The sequence below is a fragment of the Lissotriton helveticus genome, chromosome 11 (assembly GCF_964261635.1).
Source record: "Lissotriton helveticus chromosome 11, aLisHel1.1, whole genome shotgun sequence".
Taxonomy (NCBI): domain Eukaryota; kingdom Metazoa; phylum Chordata; class Amphibia; order Caudata; family Salamandridae; genus Lissotriton; species Lissotriton helveticus.
Window position 1 is genome coordinate 710,599,770 of NC_136072.1, and position 16,615 is coordinate 710,616,384.

Genomic DNA, 16,615 nt, shown 5'->3' on the forward strand with positions numbered 1-16,615 from the left:
TCCGTTACTTTAATTTGTAGGTCTCGGCCTGATGTGAGCAGCGCATGGCTCGTATACGACAACAGTGACATCATACTCACGCAGCTGCGATGGCCGAGTGGTTAAGGCGTTGGACTTGAAATCCAATGGGGTTTCCCCGCGTAGGTTCGAATCCTGCTTGCAGCGTCATGAGATTTTGCATGAACACCATTTGGTTTAGTTAAGTAAATGTTCACTTCTCGTTATGCAATCCTCATCAAGTCACAGAGTTAAACGGCAAAAACTCAAACTAGATGTAAACTTTGAGACAATTTCTACACCCAGGAAGTGTTTTAGAGAGCATGTGGCTAGGAAGGGTTTGTAGTCTGGACCTGTCCTGCCTGATCTAGACAATTCAGGAAAAGAGTAATTTTTATTTATGAAGTGTGTCTTGTTTAGGCTTTTGGACTTTTTCTGAGTACACTTAAGGTCCCGTTGCCACCGCCGTAATAGAGGGAAAAGAGGGTAGAAATGCACAGTGAATGATTACCGCTCATCTGTGCCCTGTCACTCACTGTGAGTGATACGTGTTTCTATTTTTATTAATTGTATGAAAGCATGTGAAATAAGTGAGGGCAACAGGGCACTGCTGGTTCCTGCCCCGTCCTTATGTTACTTTATTTTCTAGGTCTTGGCCTGACGTGAGCAGCGCATGGCTCATATACGACAACAGTGACATCATACTCATGGAGCTGCGATGGCCGGATGGTTAAGGCGTTGCACTCGAAATTCAATGGGGTTTCCCTGCGCAGGTTCGAATCCTGCTTGCAGCATCGGGTGATTTTGCATGAACACCATTTGGTTTGTTAAGGAAATGTTCACTTCTCGTTACGCAATCCTCATCAAGTCACAGAGTTAAACAGCAAAAACTCAAACTAAATGTAAACATTAAGACAATTTCAACACTCAGGAAGTGTTTTAGAGAGCAGGTGGTTCGAAGGGTTCGTAGTCTGGACCTGTCCTGCCTGATCTTGACGAGTCACGAAAAGAGTAATTTTTTTTTATGTAGAGTGTCTTGTTTAGGCTTTTGGACTCTTTCTGAGTACACTTAAGGGCCCGGTCCCAGCGCCGTAATATAGGGAAAAGAGGGTAGATATGCGCAGTGATTGATTACTGCTCATCTGTGCCCTGTCACTCACTTTGAGTGATACGTGTTGCTATTTTTATTAATTGTATGAAAGCAAGCAAAATAAGTGAGGGCAACAGAGCACTGCTGGTACCTGCCCCTTCCTTCGGTTACTTTATTTTTTAGGTCTCGGTATGACGTGAGCAGCGCATGGCTCATATACGACAACAGTGACATCACTCTCATGGAGCTGTGATGCCTGAGTGGTTAAGGCGTTGGAATTGAAATCCAATGGGGTTTCCCTGCGCATGTTCGAATCCTGCTTGCAGCGACGTACGATTTTGCATGAACACCATTTGGTTTGTTAAGGAAATTTTCACTTCTCGTTAGTCAATCCTCATCAAGTCACAGAGTTAAACAGCAAAAATTCAAACTAAATGTAAACATTAAGACAATTTCAACACTCAGGAAGTGTTTAAGAGAGCAGGTGGTTTGGAAAGGTTCGTAGTCTGGACCTGTCCTGCCTGATCTTGACGAGTCACAAAAAGAGTAATTTTTTTATGTAGCGTGTCTTGTTTAGGCATTTGGACTCTTTCTGAGTACTCTTAAGTGCCCATTCCCAGCGCCGTAATATAGGGAAAAGAGGGTAGGAATGTTCAGTGATTGATTACCGCTCATCTGTGCCCTGTCACTCACTTTGAGTGATGCGTTTAGCTATTTTTATTAATTGTATCAAAGCATGCAAAATAAGTGAGGGCAACAGGGCATGCTGGTACCTGCACCGTCCTTCCGTTACTTTAGTTTTTTAGGTCTCGGTCTGACGTGAGCAGCGCATGGCTCATATACGACAACAGTGACATCATACTCATGGAGCTGCGATGGGCGAGGGGTTAAGGTGAGGGGTTAAGGCGTTGGACTTTTAATCCAATGGGGGTTCCCTGCGCAGGTTCGAATCCTGCTTGCAGCGACCTGTGATTTTGCATGAACACCATTTGGTTTGTTAGGGAAATGTTCACTACTCGTTAGTCAATCCTCATCAAGTCACAGAGTTAAACAGCAAAAATTCAAACTAAATGTAAACATTAAGACAATTTCAACACTCAGGAAGTGTTTAAGAGAGCAGGTGGTTCGAAGGGTTCGTAGTCTGGACCTGTCCTGCCTGATCTTGACGAGTCACGAAAAGAGTAATTTTTTTTTATGTAGAGTGTCTTGTTTAGGCTTTTGGACTCTTTCTGAGTACACTTAAGGGCCCGGTCCCAGCGCCGTAATATAGGGAAAAGAGGGTAGAAATGCGCAGTGATTGATTACCGGTCATCTGTGCCCTGTCACTCACTTTGAGTGATGCGTGTTGCTATTTTTATTAATTGTATCAAAGCATGCAAAATAAGTGAGGGCAACAGGGCACTGCTGGTACCTGTCCCGTCCTTCCGTTACTTTAGTTATTTAGGTCTCGGTCTGACTTGAGCAGCGCATGGCTCATATACGACAACAGTGACATCATACTCATGGAGCAGCGATGGGAGAGTGGTTAAGGCGTTGGACTCAAAATCCAATGGGGTTTCCCTGCGCAGGTTCGAATCCTGCTTGCAGCGACCTGTGATTTTGCATGAACACCATTTGGTTTGTTAGGGAAATGTTCACTACTCGTTAGTCAATCCTCATCAAGTCACAGAGTTAAACAGCAATAATTCAAACTAAATGTAAACATTAAGACAATTTCAACACTCAGGAAGTGTTTTAGAGAGCAGGTGGTTCAGAAGGGTTTGTACTCTGGACCTGTCCTGCCTGATCTTGACGAGTCACAAAAAGAGTAATTTTTTCATGTAGCGTGTCTTGTTTAGGCTTTTGGACTCTTTCTGAGTACTCTTAAGGGCCCATTCCCAGCGCCGTAATATAGGGAAAAGAGGGTAGAAATGTGCAGTGATTGATTACCGCTCATCTGTGCCCGTCACTCACTTTGAGTGATGCGTGTTGCTATTTTTATTAATTGTATGAAAGCAAGCGAAATAAGTGAGGGCAACAGAGCACTGCTGGTACCTGCCCCTTCCTTCGGTTACTTTATTTTTTAGGTCTCGGTCTCACGTGAGCAGCGAATGGCTCGTATACGACAACATGGAGCTGCAATGGCCGAGTTGTTAAGGCGTTGGACTCGAAATCAATGGGGTTTCCCTGCGCAGGTCCGAATCCTGCTTGCAGCCTCTTGCGATTTTGCATGAACACCATTTGGTTTGATAAGGCAATGTTCACTTCTCGTTACGCAATCCTCATCAAGTAACAGAGTTAAACAGCAAAAACTCAAACTAAATGTAAACATTAAGACAATTTCAATACTCAGGAAGTGTTTTAGAGAGCAGGTGGCTCGGAAGGGTTCGTAGTCTGGTCCTGTCCTGCCTGATCTTGACGAGACACGAAAAGAGTAATTTTGTTATGTAGCGTATCTTGTTTAGGCTTTTGGACTCTTTCTGAGTACACTTAAAGGCCCATTCCAGAGCCTTAATATAGGGAAAAGAGGGCAGAAATGTGCAGTGATTGATTACTGCTCATCTGTGCCCTGTCACTCACTTTGAGTGATGCGTGTTGCTATTTTTATTAATTGTATGAAAGCATGCGAAATAAGTGAGGGAGACAGGGCACTGCTGGTACGTGCCCCGTCCTTCCGTTACTTTAATTTTTAGGTCTCGGCCTGATGTGAGTAGCGCATGGCTCGTATACAACAACAGTGACATCATACTCACGCAGCTGCGATGGCTGAGTGGTTAAGGCGTTGGACTTGAAATCCAATGGGGTTTACCCGCGTAGGTTCGAATCCTGCTTGCAGCGTCATGAGATTTTGCATGAACACCATTTGGTTTAGTTAAGTAAATGTTCACTTCTCGTTATGCAATCCTCATCAAGTCACAGAGTTAAACGGCAAAAACTCAAACTAGATGTAAACATTGAGACTATTTCTACACCCAGGAAGTGTTTCAGAGAGCAGGTGGCTAGGAATGGTTTGTAGTCTGGACCTGTCCTCCCTGATCTAGACAAGTCAGGAAAAGAGTAATTCTTTTTTTATGAAGCGTGTCTTGTTTAGGCTTTTGGACTTTTTCTGAGTACACTTAAGGGCCCGTTGCCACCGCCGTAATAGAGGGAAAAGAGAGTAGAAATGCACAGTGAATGATTACCGCTCATCTGTGCCCTGTTACTCACTTTGAGTGATACGTGTTGCTATTTTTATTAATTGTATGAAAGCATGTGAAATAAGTGAGGGCAACAGGGCACTGCTGGTTCCTGCCCCGTGCTTTTGTTACTTTATTTTTGAGCTCTCGGCCTGACGTGAGCAGCGCATGGCTCATATACGACAACAGTGACATCATACTCATGGAGCTGCGATGGCCGAGTGGTTAAGGCGTTGGACTCGAAATTCAATGGGGTTTCCCTGCGCAGGTTCGCATCCTGTTTGCAGCATCGGGCGATTTTGCATGAACACCATTTGGTTTGTTAAGGAAATGTTCACTTCTCGTTACGCAATCCTCATCAAGTCACAGAATTAAACAGCAAAAACTCAAACTAAATGTAAACATTAAGACAATTTCAACACTCCGGAAGTGTTTTAGAGAGCAGGTGGTTCGAAGAGTTCGTAGTCTGGACCTGTCCTGCTTGATCTTGACGAGTCACGAAAAGAGTCATTTTTTTATGTAGAGTGTCTTGTTTAGGCTTTTGGACTCTTTCTGAGTACACTTAAGGGACTGGACCCAGTGCCGTAATATAGGGAAAAGAGGGTAGAAATGCGCAGTGATTAATTACTGCTCATCTGTGCCCTGTCACTCACTTTGAGTGATACATGTTGCTATTTTTATTAATCGTATGAAAGCAAGCGAAATAAATGAGGGCAACAGGGCACTGCTGGTTCCTGCCCGGTCCTTATGTTACTTTATTTTTTAGGTCTCGGCCTGACGTGAGCAGCGCATGGCTCATATACGACTACAGTGACATCATAATCCTGGAGCTGTGATGGCCGAATGGTTAAGGCGTTGCACTTGAAGTTCAATGGGGTTTCCCTGCGCAGGTTTGAATCCTGCTTGCAGCATTGGGCGATTTTGCATGAACACCATTTGGTTTGTTCAGGAAATGTTCACTTCTCGCTACGCAATTCTCATCAAGTACCAGAGTTAAACAGCAAAAACTAAATGTAAACATTAAGACAATTTCAACACTCAGGAAGTGTTTTAGAGAGCAGGTGGTTCGAAGGGTTCATAGTCTGGACCTGTCCTGCCTGATCTTGACGAGTCACAAAAAGAGTAATTTTTTTATGTAGCGTGTCTTGTTTAGGCATTTGGACTCTTTCTGAGTACTCTTAAGTGCCCATTCCCAGCGCCGTAATATAGGGAAAAGAGGGTAGGAATGTGCAGTGATTGATTACCGCTCATCTGTGCCCTGTCACTCACTTTGAGTGATACGTGTTGCTATTTTTATTAATTGTATGAATGCATGCGAAATAAGTGAGGGCAACAGGGCACTGCTGGTACGTGCCCCGTCCTTCCGTTACTTTAATTTTTAGGTCTCGGCCTGATGTGAGCAGCGCATGGCTCGTATACGACAACAGTGACATCATACTCACGCAGCTGCGATGGCCGAGTGGTTAAGGCGTTGGACTTGAAATCCAATGGGGTTTACCCGCGTAGGTTCGAATCCTGCTTGCAGCGTCATGAGATTTTGCATGAACACCATTTGGTTTAGTTAAGTAAATGTTCACTTCTCATTATGCAATCCTCATAAAGTCACAGAGTTAAACGGCAAAAACTCAAACTAGATGTAAACATTGAGACAATTTCTACACCCAGGAAGTGTTTCAGAGAGCAGGTGGCTAGGAATGGTTTGTAGTCTGGACCTGTCCTGCCTTATCTAGACAAGTCAGGAAAAGAGTAATTTTTATTTATGAAGCGTGTCTTGTTTAGGCTTTTGGACTTTTTCTGAGTACACTTAAGGGCCCGTTGCCACCGCCGTAATAGAGGGAAAAGAGGGTAGAAATGCACAGTGAATGATTACCGCTCATCTGTGCCCTGTCACTCACTTTGAGTGATACGTGTTGCTATTTTTATTAATTGTATGAAAGCATGTGAAATAAGTGAGGGCAACAGGGCACTGCTGGTTCCTGCCCCATCCTTTTGTGACTTTATTTTTTAGGTCTCGGCCTGACGTGAGCAGCGCATGGCTCATATACGACAACAGTGACATCATGCTCATGGAGCTGTGATGGCCGAGTGGTTAAGGCGTTGGACTCGAAATTCAATGGGGTTTCCCTGCGCAGGTTCGCATCCTGCTTGCAGCATCGGGCGATTTAGCATGAACACCATTTGGTTTGTTAAGGAAATGTTCACTTCTCGTTACGCAATCCTCATCAAGTCACAGAATTAAACAGCAAAAATTCAAACTAAATGTAAACATTAAGACAATTTCTACACCCAGGAAGTGTTTCAGAGAGCAGGTGGCTAGGAATGGTTTGTAGTCTGGACCTGTCCTGCCTTATCTAGACAAGTCAGGAAAAGAGTAATTTTTATTTATGAAGCGTGTCTTGTTTAGGCTTTTGGACTCTTCCTGAGTACTCTTAAGTGCCCATTCCCAGCGCCGTAATATAGGGAAAAGAGGGTAGGAATGTGCAGTGATTGATTACCGCTCAACTGTGCCCTGTCACTCACTTTGAGTGATGCGTGTTGCTATTTTTATTAATTGTATCAAAGCATGCGAAATAAGTGAGGGCAACAGGGCACTGCTGGTACCTGCCCCGTCCTTCCGTTACTTTAGTTTTTTAGGTCTCGGTCTGACGTGAGCAGCGCATGGCTCATATACGACAACAGTGACATCACACTCATGGAGCTGCGATGGGCGAGTGGTTAAGGCGTTGGACTCAAAATCCAATGGTGTTTCCCTGCGCAGGTTCGAATCTTGCTTGCAGCGACCCGTGATTTTGCATGAACATCATTTGGTTTGTTAAGGATATGTTCACTTCTCGTCAGTCAATCCTCATCAAGTCACAGAGTTAAACAGCAATAATTCAAACTAAATGTAAACATTAAGACAATTTCAACACTCAGGAAGTGTTTTAGAGAGAAGTGTCGCAGGGTTTCTGTTCTCACACAGAACTGTGCACAGAGGATTGGAACCTCGGCGAATTAGGGTGACCCAAAACTCACCTTAGTACCCAACAAACCCCTTACCGAGCTAGCTACAGTGTCTCATTGGTCATAACAAACTCCCAATGTTTAGACAAACCAGAACATGGACTTACAGTACCTCAGGGTACGTGGAACTCATGAACACTCTTTCGTTATATTATCATTACAAACCAGAACATGGAGTAAAGAAGACACATGTGCATTTGAAATGTTTATTTACTAATGCCGTCTTCTCAGGCGCAGTATCTTAGATAATACAAGTATACTTATTATCAGTAGCAAAATTACCAGCATAGTTACTAAGACATAAAAAGTGAATGGTGACAGCATGTTAACATACTGTAATGAATAAGAGTTAACAACACTTATATCTCACCCACCCTAACACATATATTATATTATTAGCTAAGAAGGTCTCTTTGGGTTGGTTTAGGGCGGGCCCATACCTTAGTGTCCTAGCATGAAGGAATCACATCAGCATACACCAGCTCTCTCTCTGCATGTGCACCGCATCAAGTGTGTTCTATGTGCCCCATGCAAAGCAATATCAATCCCGCCTGAAGCCAGAGTTGGCAAAGGCTGCACTTGTGTTATGACTATGAAGGCGTGGAGATCAGACCTCATAACAATTCCATATCGTGTTGTTCCTGAAACTTCAGCACTCTTCGTGCAGACATAGTTTATTAAGCAAAGCTGATATCAGAGCAATAACATATTATTCTCACATAAACCACGGCAAACTACTAGGTTGAAAGCTAAGTCAACAATTAAGTGTCGTGTGCAGAAGTTGCAAGAATGGAAAATGGCGTTTAAACCTCAAATGTACCTATGCTAACTTAACACGATATAAGGATATTCAGGAGCTACATGACACCCCCCCTTGATCCGAGAACGAACTAAATATGATAACAGAAGTGCCATCTCATGAGAGCAGAACTCAACAGTAAACGAGCATGATCCGAAACAAACAAGCCCAGGAAGGTGGAGGACGCCGTGCAGTTCAGCTATCCTTTAAAGAGTGGACCGCTAATGTGCTAAAAAAGCCCCACAAAGATGAAGCTATAAGGAGAAGGAAATAAACCTCCGCAATTTTCATTCTAACCATACAGAGTAAATGGTTGATGAAATTACCAGAAGGTAGCTCCCAGAGGCGTCCTCCATTACTCTCAAAAGATCAAGAGTAAAAGCGGACCGGACTGAAGCGTGTCCCCAATCTCTCCTAAAACAGGTGACGCCCAACTAAAGGCACTTGTACAAGAGAAAAGAGACAAGGAAATACAGCTAGCATACGAAGAAACGTGCTAAATTAGAATGATGAGAAATATCACCAGGAGAAATTTACCTGGAGTATATTAAGTGAATCGTGAACGAGTCCTTGAAGAAGGTGCAAAACAAAGAGGCACCGAAACGCTGCGTCGACACTTTTTCGTTCCTATGATAAATCTGTTTTTAATCAAAATTATTGTATAAATGACAGCACAACGATTTGATAGTAATCTTTTTAAATATGATGAATGTTTTTTGTGTTTGAAAACCTTATGATAAAATTGGAAATCCTGTATATGTTGCCATTTTATTTAATTTGTTTTTATTCTGTTTTTTAATAAATGATTGATCAATATTTTTATACAAAACATTACTGTTTCATGTCATTGCTGATACTTGTGGGCACCATTTGCATTAAAGTGTAAATTTGGTAACTAATGTAACACTACAAACCCTAGCGCCGTTAGTCAACACCCCATGACCGATTATAGATCTGATTCATAGTGAACTCAGGAGAAGGAACTCTGATTTTTGACATGATCCGAAACTAAACATTTAAAAATTAATGCTAAAAAATAGCCCAAAAATATAACGTGGCTCAAGCCAATAGGCAAGGAAATAATAAAAAACATGACAAATAAGTCAATAAAATCAATGAAATGCTATTGATCAGCATGTCAATCCGAGACAGTGTCTATGACAAAACTGTATATGCAAAGTAAGTAGCAACAGCCTCCAATAGGAAATCACTGTCCTCATCCGAAAACAGTTCAGCCATCCAATTTAAAAGTTGAAAAGAACATATGTGTTCTCCCAGCACCGGATCCTCTATAACCATCAGAGGACAGCTCGGCGGGTTTTCAAGAAAACTTAGTTCCAAGAAATTCCGTGCTGCCGACAATATATCCCAGGGACCAATTAGTCCATGTGCCACTGCTAAGGCCATAATCCTCTCGTCAGAACAAACCAACTCGTGAGCAATGATAGGACTCATCAGCTGATTAAAAACGACGTCAGGAGAAACCGGTCCGCAGAGACACAAATCAATGGCCCAATGGAACTCACAGGTCAGGCAGTGAAATACAGGCTGGACACAGGTGAAATAGGAGAATCGAAAAGATAATCCATATGCCGTGCTCAATGTCGCCAACGGCAGTGTGCCATAATATTCAAGCATGCGGTTGCGAAACTGCGTCAGTAGCTGTTGCGCCGGGTCTTGCACAGGAAGGACATCCATATTTAAAAAGACAGAAAACCACTAGAGCGCCAGCCGCTAATGCAAGTAAAAATGGGAACCCTCCAAACAAGGATGAAAAAATAGAATGGAAGAAAGCAGGGATGACTCCAAAAATCTTTTCAAAGGAAGTCACGAGACCACTGCTAACAACTTTAAAAAAATGTGCTAGGCCTTTTGTGGAGGATGCGTTAAAGATAGTTCGATCCATCGCTCCGAAATGCAAAGGCAAATCAGTATTCAAAAGAGCCTGAACCTCTGTACGGGTGTTTGCAATGTGAAGCACGAAAGTTTCACGGGCCGAGCTCAAGGCCACCCCTTTCTGGGACCAAAGAGCCCTTATTCTTGCCATGCCGCTGAATTCTGCTCCCAAGGTTGGTATCTGTGGCCAGATGGAAGACTCCCTATGTTCACGTGTGGGAGGATAAAGCACATTTCTGCAGCAAATAACCCGCTCACTTACTGTTACGATGAAAGCTATACCTTTAATTAACCCACAACAGTCCTCATTATTGAGCATTAAATAACTACCATTCTCTAATAATTTAAACGTGGGGATGATAGCAGGAACTGGCGTTCCTTGCAAAACGCAAGCCATATTCGGTCGGTCCCTGTTGCATGAACCATGTAACTGTATGTGTCCACACATTAAAGAATGATCTGGCGTCTCAGTACACTCCTCCCCAGTCAGATAAACTTCCTGGTCATCCTTAAAACATCTGTATGTGTATGGAAGCAACCAGACTTCATGGAGGAAACCGCTACCTAAAGGTTCATAACGACCTATGGGTACATATTTCATACAATTTGAAAATTTATATAAAGCAAAAGGCAGCGTTATCAAACCGTGGATAAGCCACGTTGCAGCAGTGGCTTCTGCCACGGAAAAAGGTAAAGATTCCAACCTTTCAATATGTAACATAGAAAAGGAGGCATCACGCATTGAAAGCAAGCGTTGTTTGTCAGTCAAATTAAACGGTGCAAATAAAGAAGACACGTTCATGTACCCCCTGGGAACTTTACCCATTTTTAGAGTTTGAAGGGTCCATGCAAACTGCATGATTGATCGTAATTGATTCTGACCATGGTATAATACTGACACTTCATCATGCACAATATCGACAACTGACAACACAATATTATCCAATGTGTAAATTCTAGAGGAAAGCACATTAATGCTATTGTCAACAACTGCAAGCACTTTCTCAAGATTCGCTTGATCAATAGCCCTAAGGCGTGTAGCAGCCTCTATCTGTGAAAGTTTCCAAATTTCATTGTAAACCCCATATAACCACCTTTTCGACCTGCCACTAGCCGGGCCTTTAATGAAATCATTCAAGTCCACTTCTGCATTTAGTTTAGATAGGTGATTCTTAACCGCAGGTAAAGTAGAATGTTTCAGCCAAGTTTGACACAATTTGCCTACAGAATAAGAGGTGACAGTATGACCCAAGTTAAACCGGGGATCAGATCTAACAGTTGTAAAACCGTCAGTTAAATTCAAAAATCTATGTTGGCAAGAATCAGCACTACGGTGCCAAAGCAGCCAACCCTTAGGATTCATACTGGAAATGTTAAAGGAGGAATTAAGAAGTAGAGTCTGTAATTCTCTAATGGACAACTGAGTAAAATTACTCCAACCATCATATTCCTCCAACTCCGGGAAAGAAGGAGTGTTTAACTTTTTAGAAGTAGCTAATCCAAAGCATGTGGTCTGGGAAATCGTTTCATTTAGAAACAACATATGATTCGGGATGAGACATGCACGGTGCAAAGCCTCAGTGCCTTGTATCTGCCAGGCCCTTGAACCCCAAACTGATTTAAGGTCTATTGTATCCTTCCATAACTCATAGCCTCCAGTAACTAATCGATCAAGGAAGGCCTTCGAATACAACAATTTAGTATCGGTAAGTCTAACCTTGGACATTGGCATTTTCCGAAATTTAAAATAAAAGGACTCGGGATTGGACTGATTAAAGTCATTGAAGTAAGTATACTTTTTCAGAAATGTTTCAGAACTCCCCTGATGAGGCGCTGGGCAATGTTCCCACTGAGTAAAGTTAACAGTATCCCTTCTGGAAGATGTTTTGTGTAAGAAGTGATTGCCATAATGTTGGTAACAGAATAATTCACCATAATTAGCAGATTCTAAATATAAATCCTCAGCATCAAATGCAGCATAGTACTGCAAATCAGAAAATAAACTTTCTACAGCATTGACATCCCAGTCATCAGAACGAATGTTTTGTTTCACCACATCCCCCATATTCACTCTAAGTACATTAGGGACATTAACGACTTCCGTTGGGCCATGAATCTGAAACCGAACTGCATCCCACACGATTCCATCAAGGACAGGCCATGCTGTGATGTTAACCAAAGTCAAGTCTCTTTTAAATCTGTATGTAGAATGGGACGAGGAAAGCGGGGCCAAAGTTCCATTCAGATGAGTAATGCAAGTTCTTTCCTCGACATAGTGTCCATTCATGATTCGAAAAAAATAAAACACAAAACCAATTGACATAAAAAGGTAAACTGAAAAAAGGACCAGCCAAATGTATGTCCAAGGGGGTATCAAAAAATGTTTTTTAAACAGGCTAGCATAAACTGCAAAACGAGAGGGTTTCCTTGAGGCAAGGGAAACAGAGTCAAAAGAAAATCTGGATTCCGTGGCTAAACGTGCTTGCAGGTCAGGTATGGACAAATCAGTGGGGTAGGCATAGTCTATCTCATCAATGTTAGTTCCGGGTAAATTATTTAATAAAGGACTGGAAAGAGCAGGTAATTCGATGGCCACTTCAGGTTCAATATTAGAAGCAGTGGGCATAACTGAATTTCTCACAATGGAAGGACAGGAAACAGCCGGTGTCATGCTAAGAAGAATCGGCCACTCTGTGTATCTTGACATTGTCAATTGAAATAAACCTGTTTTCCTTACGACCAGGAAGTGGTGGTAAAATGAATGTTCTTGTGCCCTTCACCCCAAGGACAGGAACCGGAGCTCGATAGGAAGGACCAAATTCTTTCTTGTTATCGATCTTCTCTCAAACCAGTTCGCCAACTTGGGGTAGCCAGCCAACTACCGGGATCTGCAACGCATCATCCGACGTGGAGGGCAAATGTTCCTTTGCAAGACTGTCTCTGGTCTTTTGTATATTCTGTAAAACATTGCAATGTTCATCTGCGTCAAAGGAAGTGGCGCGAACCACACAGTCTAGACTGTCAAGGTCAGGGACGTACATCTTGATGCCAAAGAGCATTTCGTATGGGGTCCGCCCACCCAGAGACCTTCTAGGGAGATTATTAAGAGCACGCTGCACGCCATAGAGGTGAGCCAGCCAGTTTCTGCCAGTGCCTATAACTCGGGCTGTCAAAGATTGCTTTAAATCACGGTTCATTCGCTCAACTACACTGTTACCCTCAGGTCTGTAGGGAGACGAAAACTTGACTTGGACCCCCAACGAAGTCATGGCATCCTTATACGCCTTAGAGGCGAAAGCCGGACCCTGATCCGAATGGAAGGTACCACAGGCAAAAATCCCTATAAAGACATGGAAATCTCTAATGACAGTCCGTGAATCAGCGCTGCGATGTGGCCATACCCACACAAAGCGTGTGCATGAGTCAACTGCTACTAAGATGTACTTATACGCAGTATCAGATGAAAAAGGACCGCAGTGATCTAAATAAACACAACCTAGCGGTTTATTAGAAATGTACAACTGAGTCTGTGGCGGACGCGTAGCAGTCGAAGGTTTAATCTGCTGGCATATGTCACAAAGAAGGACATAATCACGCGTCTGTTTGTATAGTCCCCGCCACCAGAAACGTTGTTGTAATTGAGTTACAGTGGCCGAGACGCCCGCATGCGCAGACGCCACACCTTAATGTGCCGCTGTAATCAAGTCTGCTCTGCGATCAGAGTTGGGAATCAGCCGTTCCCCAACGTCAGGAATTGTCACAAAAGGAACCTTTTCGGGACTTAAGTGGTATTTGTACTTCGAAGGGAATCCCGCAGGATGTTTACTTCCCTTCTCAGAGGCAGCAACTTCCGCCAAGATGTCGCTATCAATCCTGGTTTTGGATCTAGTAACCGCTGCAACTAAGTATGTAGATACTGCAGATTTCGCCGCCTCATCAGCAAGCGAATTGCCAACAGCGTGAACTCCTACGCGCTGATGACCGAGAGTATGAATCACATAAACGAGTGGCAACATAGCCTTAAGCTCTGCCACTCGAACCCAGATCATTTTATGTTTTATTGTGCTACCCTTGGAATCATGAAAATCATTCTGAATCCAAAAGAACAAGTTCTCATTGTAAGACTGGACACAGTAGTAAGAATCACTTACAATCAGAGTAGTAACACTTGGATCTGCGTACTCCAACGCTAGTAAAAGAGCACGAAGCTCAGCCAATTGTGCAGTGCAATCGCCCAGGGGCAACGTGTGTACCTCCCTGGAAATGAATTCATCGTTCAACATAGCACCAACCACAATAGCGCATGCGGAAACGTAGGCATGTTTAGAGCCATGCGCAACCTGCGCCGACCCATCAGTGTAAATGATGCAATGGAAGTCCTCCAAAGGTCGCATAGCCAGAGGAGCAGGATGAACGAACTCATACTGCAAGTACTCTTGCGACCGTAATGAGGCGTCAAAAATAAACGTGACATCCGTGGACGTCAATGACGCTGCCCATTGAATCCACCGTGGGTGCAAAGCTTTAGAATTAGGTACACTGGCTTTCGTGACTGCCTCCAAATGAGGACAGGGTGTTACCACTAACATGCGCTTCCCCTGTGACAGAGCTCGTTCTTTAAGAATCGCCATCTGTACAGCAGTTAAAACTTTCTCCACAGTGGGAAACCGCAATTCAGCCGAAGTGTACAAGTGTGACATGTAAGCAATAGGCACTGTGTCACCTTCATTGAAAGTCAGGTACGTGAAACCCACCGCCCCTGGAATTATTCTTATCACCAGGTTGGTGTGGTTATCACGAGTCAGTAAGTATTTAGAGGCGAGCAGATCAGCCTGCAATGATTGCAAAATGGCCGAATGCTCAGGCAGCCAGCATGATTTTGAGAAAGTTGGTTGTATCAAAGCATACAAAGGCTTGATACGCTGGGCATATTCCGGAACGTAAGTTCTGCCGAAATTCAAGAAGCCCAGCAAAGACTGTAATTTTTTCAGTGTTGTAGGAGCGCGCAACTGTGCGCATTTCTCCAAGAAGTGAGGAGCCAATCCCCGACCTTCATTGTTCAGCTCATAGCCGAGGAACAACACTGTGTGTTCTGCAATGTGCGATTTTGCTAAATTAAATTTGTAACCCATATCTGCAAAGTTACAAATTATCGAATTCACACGACACAGATGCATCCAAATCTCGTCGTCTGTGAGATAAATGTCATCCACATAAGAACATGCATCCGGATCGATACTCTCTAATAGAGTGACTATTTGGGAGGTGAAAACTCCAGGACTATTTTTGTAGCCCATCGGGAGTCGCCGGAAGCGTTTTTGCACACCAGCGGACGTAAAACTTGTCCATTGGGAGCTAAAGCTATCCAATCGGTGGGCATAAAAACCGTTGGAAATGTCAAGCGTTGTCTTGAAACGCTTACGCACTAGACTATCCACTAGAGCAGAGCCGTGAGTATTCTGTACTGCACAGTTACGGCAATGCGAGTTCAAATGCCGGTAATCCAATACCAAACGATATGATCCGTCAGGCTTGGTCACAGTAAAAAGGGGATTATTCATCGGTGACACACACGTTTCAATAACTCCCTGATATTCCAATTGTTCAAGGATTTCTGCGACGGCAGCTTTAGCTTCCCGCCGTATGGGATATTGAGGCTGAGGCTGCGGCTCAGACCGCAAAGGAATTTCGTGGCAAGGCGACAATTTGTCCCAACCACATCGGTTGCGGTACAGAGCCGGCGCAGGAGCCCGAGCCCACTCTTCTGCAAAATGCTGCGCATGCTCAGTTGAGACAGTGTGCGCGAAACTGGGAAGGATCACCTCCTCCCCTCGCGGCGCCGCGAGCACAAAAGGTGGGGGCCAGTCAGCCTCGGAAAGTAAAATGTCGTACGTCGACGATAGGTTCTCCCAAAATACCCCTCTTACAGTACGCTGTATGTCACCTTCAATTAACAGGACAATTTCAAAAAGACTTTCAGGGGGAGCTAGTCTCGTATCGGCTGTTTCAATTACAACGAACACTTCAGTCGCTGTCACCCTCAGTAGTGGACGGAGCGCCTCTCTGACTATGGTAATCTCCGCCGCGCTGTCCAGCAAGGTCAGAGCCCACGTCAGATTCCGAAGCCGCGTTCTCACTATCTGTGGCATATCTATGCGCTGTCAAGGCTGCGACTTTCTTTTTCGCAAACTGCGGTCGCTTAGGCGTAGAATCCTCCTGCTTCACTGCGCCGTCCGTCTGGCGGGACTGACCACGTCCTTGTTGGCCACCACGTCCACCCCCTCCTCCACCGGTCTTCGGGCCGATGTTTCCTGAAAGGAACGAGGAGAGCGTTGATCAGAACCCTGAAATCGATCAGGTGATTTAATCATCGCGCGATCACGCAAATCATAAACTTTCTCTGTCGGCGCAGGAGCCTGTAGTGCAGGAAAAGAATCCTGAGTCTGCTTAATTTGCTTCCCCTGTGTCTGTTTCTTAGGCCAATTCTGTTTTTTGGACTTGGGTTGGACATCTGCAACTGCAGATTGTCCCTGAGGTTGTTTTTTCTCCTTTACTGAAAAATATTTCAGACCTCTACTTGTGCGGCCAATTGTCTTATAAGCGGCCACAACAATCTTTGCTAACTGACGGGGTTTATCGGCATCGGGCAGAGCAGCCAAAGCGTTCGACACCTGA

General features: G+C 43.9%; 10 non-coding genes across 10 annotated transcripts; all 10 read left to right on the forward strand.

Moving 5' to 3' along the window:
* The first annotated feature begins 83 nt into the window (after positions 1–83).
* On the forward strand, positions 84–165 carry TRNAS-UGA (transfer RNA serine (anticodon UGA)). Its single transcript has one exon. It is a non-coding gene; the product is annotated as a tRNA-Ser (tRNA).
* A 544-nt stretch (positions 166–709) lies between these two features.
* TRNAS-CGA (transfer RNA serine (anticodon CGA)) lies at positions 710–791 on the forward strand. The gene has a single exon. It is a non-coding gene; the product is annotated as a tRNA-Ser (tRNA).
* A 542-nt stretch (positions 792–1,333) lies between these two features.
* On the forward strand, positions 1,334–1,415 carry TRNAS-UGA (transfer RNA serine (anticodon UGA)). The gene has a single exon. It is a non-coding gene; the product is annotated as a tRNA-Ser (tRNA).
* Positions 1,416–2,594: 1,179 nt separating this feature from the next.
* TRNAL-CAA (transfer RNA leucine (anticodon CAA)) lies at positions 2,595–2,676 on the forward strand. The gene has a single exon. It is a non-coding gene; the product is annotated as a tRNA-Leu (tRNA).
* A 1,146-nt stretch (positions 2,677–3,822) lies between these two features.
* TRNAS-UGA (transfer RNA serine (anticodon UGA)) lies at positions 3,823–3,904 on the forward strand. Its single transcript has one exon. It is a non-coding gene; the product is annotated as a tRNA-Ser (tRNA).
* Positions 3,905–4,449: 545 nt separating this feature from the next.
* TRNAS-CGA (transfer RNA serine (anticodon CGA)) lies at positions 4,450–4,531 on the forward strand. Its single transcript has one exon. It is a non-coding gene; the product is annotated as a tRNA-Ser (tRNA).
* A 540-nt stretch (positions 4,532–5,071) lies between these two features.
* Positions 5,072–5,153, forward strand: TRNAS-UGA (transfer RNA serine (anticodon UGA)). Its single transcript has one exon. It is a non-coding gene; the product is annotated as a tRNA-Ser (tRNA).
* A 534-nt stretch (positions 5,154–5,687) lies between these two features.
* Positions 5,688–5,769, forward strand: TRNAS-UGA (transfer RNA serine (anticodon UGA)). Its single transcript has one exon. It is a non-coding gene; the product is annotated as a tRNA-Ser (tRNA).
* Positions 5,770–6,313: 544 nt separating this feature from the next.
* TRNAS-CGA (transfer RNA serine (anticodon CGA)) lies at positions 6,314–6,395 on the forward strand. The gene has a single exon. It is a non-coding gene; the product is annotated as a tRNA-Ser (tRNA).
* A 544-nt stretch (positions 6,396–6,939) lies between these two features.
* TRNAL-CAA (transfer RNA leucine (anticodon CAA)) lies at positions 6,940–7,021 on the forward strand. The gene has a single exon. It is a non-coding gene; the product is annotated as a tRNA-Leu (tRNA).
* Positions 7,022–16,615: the final 9,594 nt, after the last annotated feature.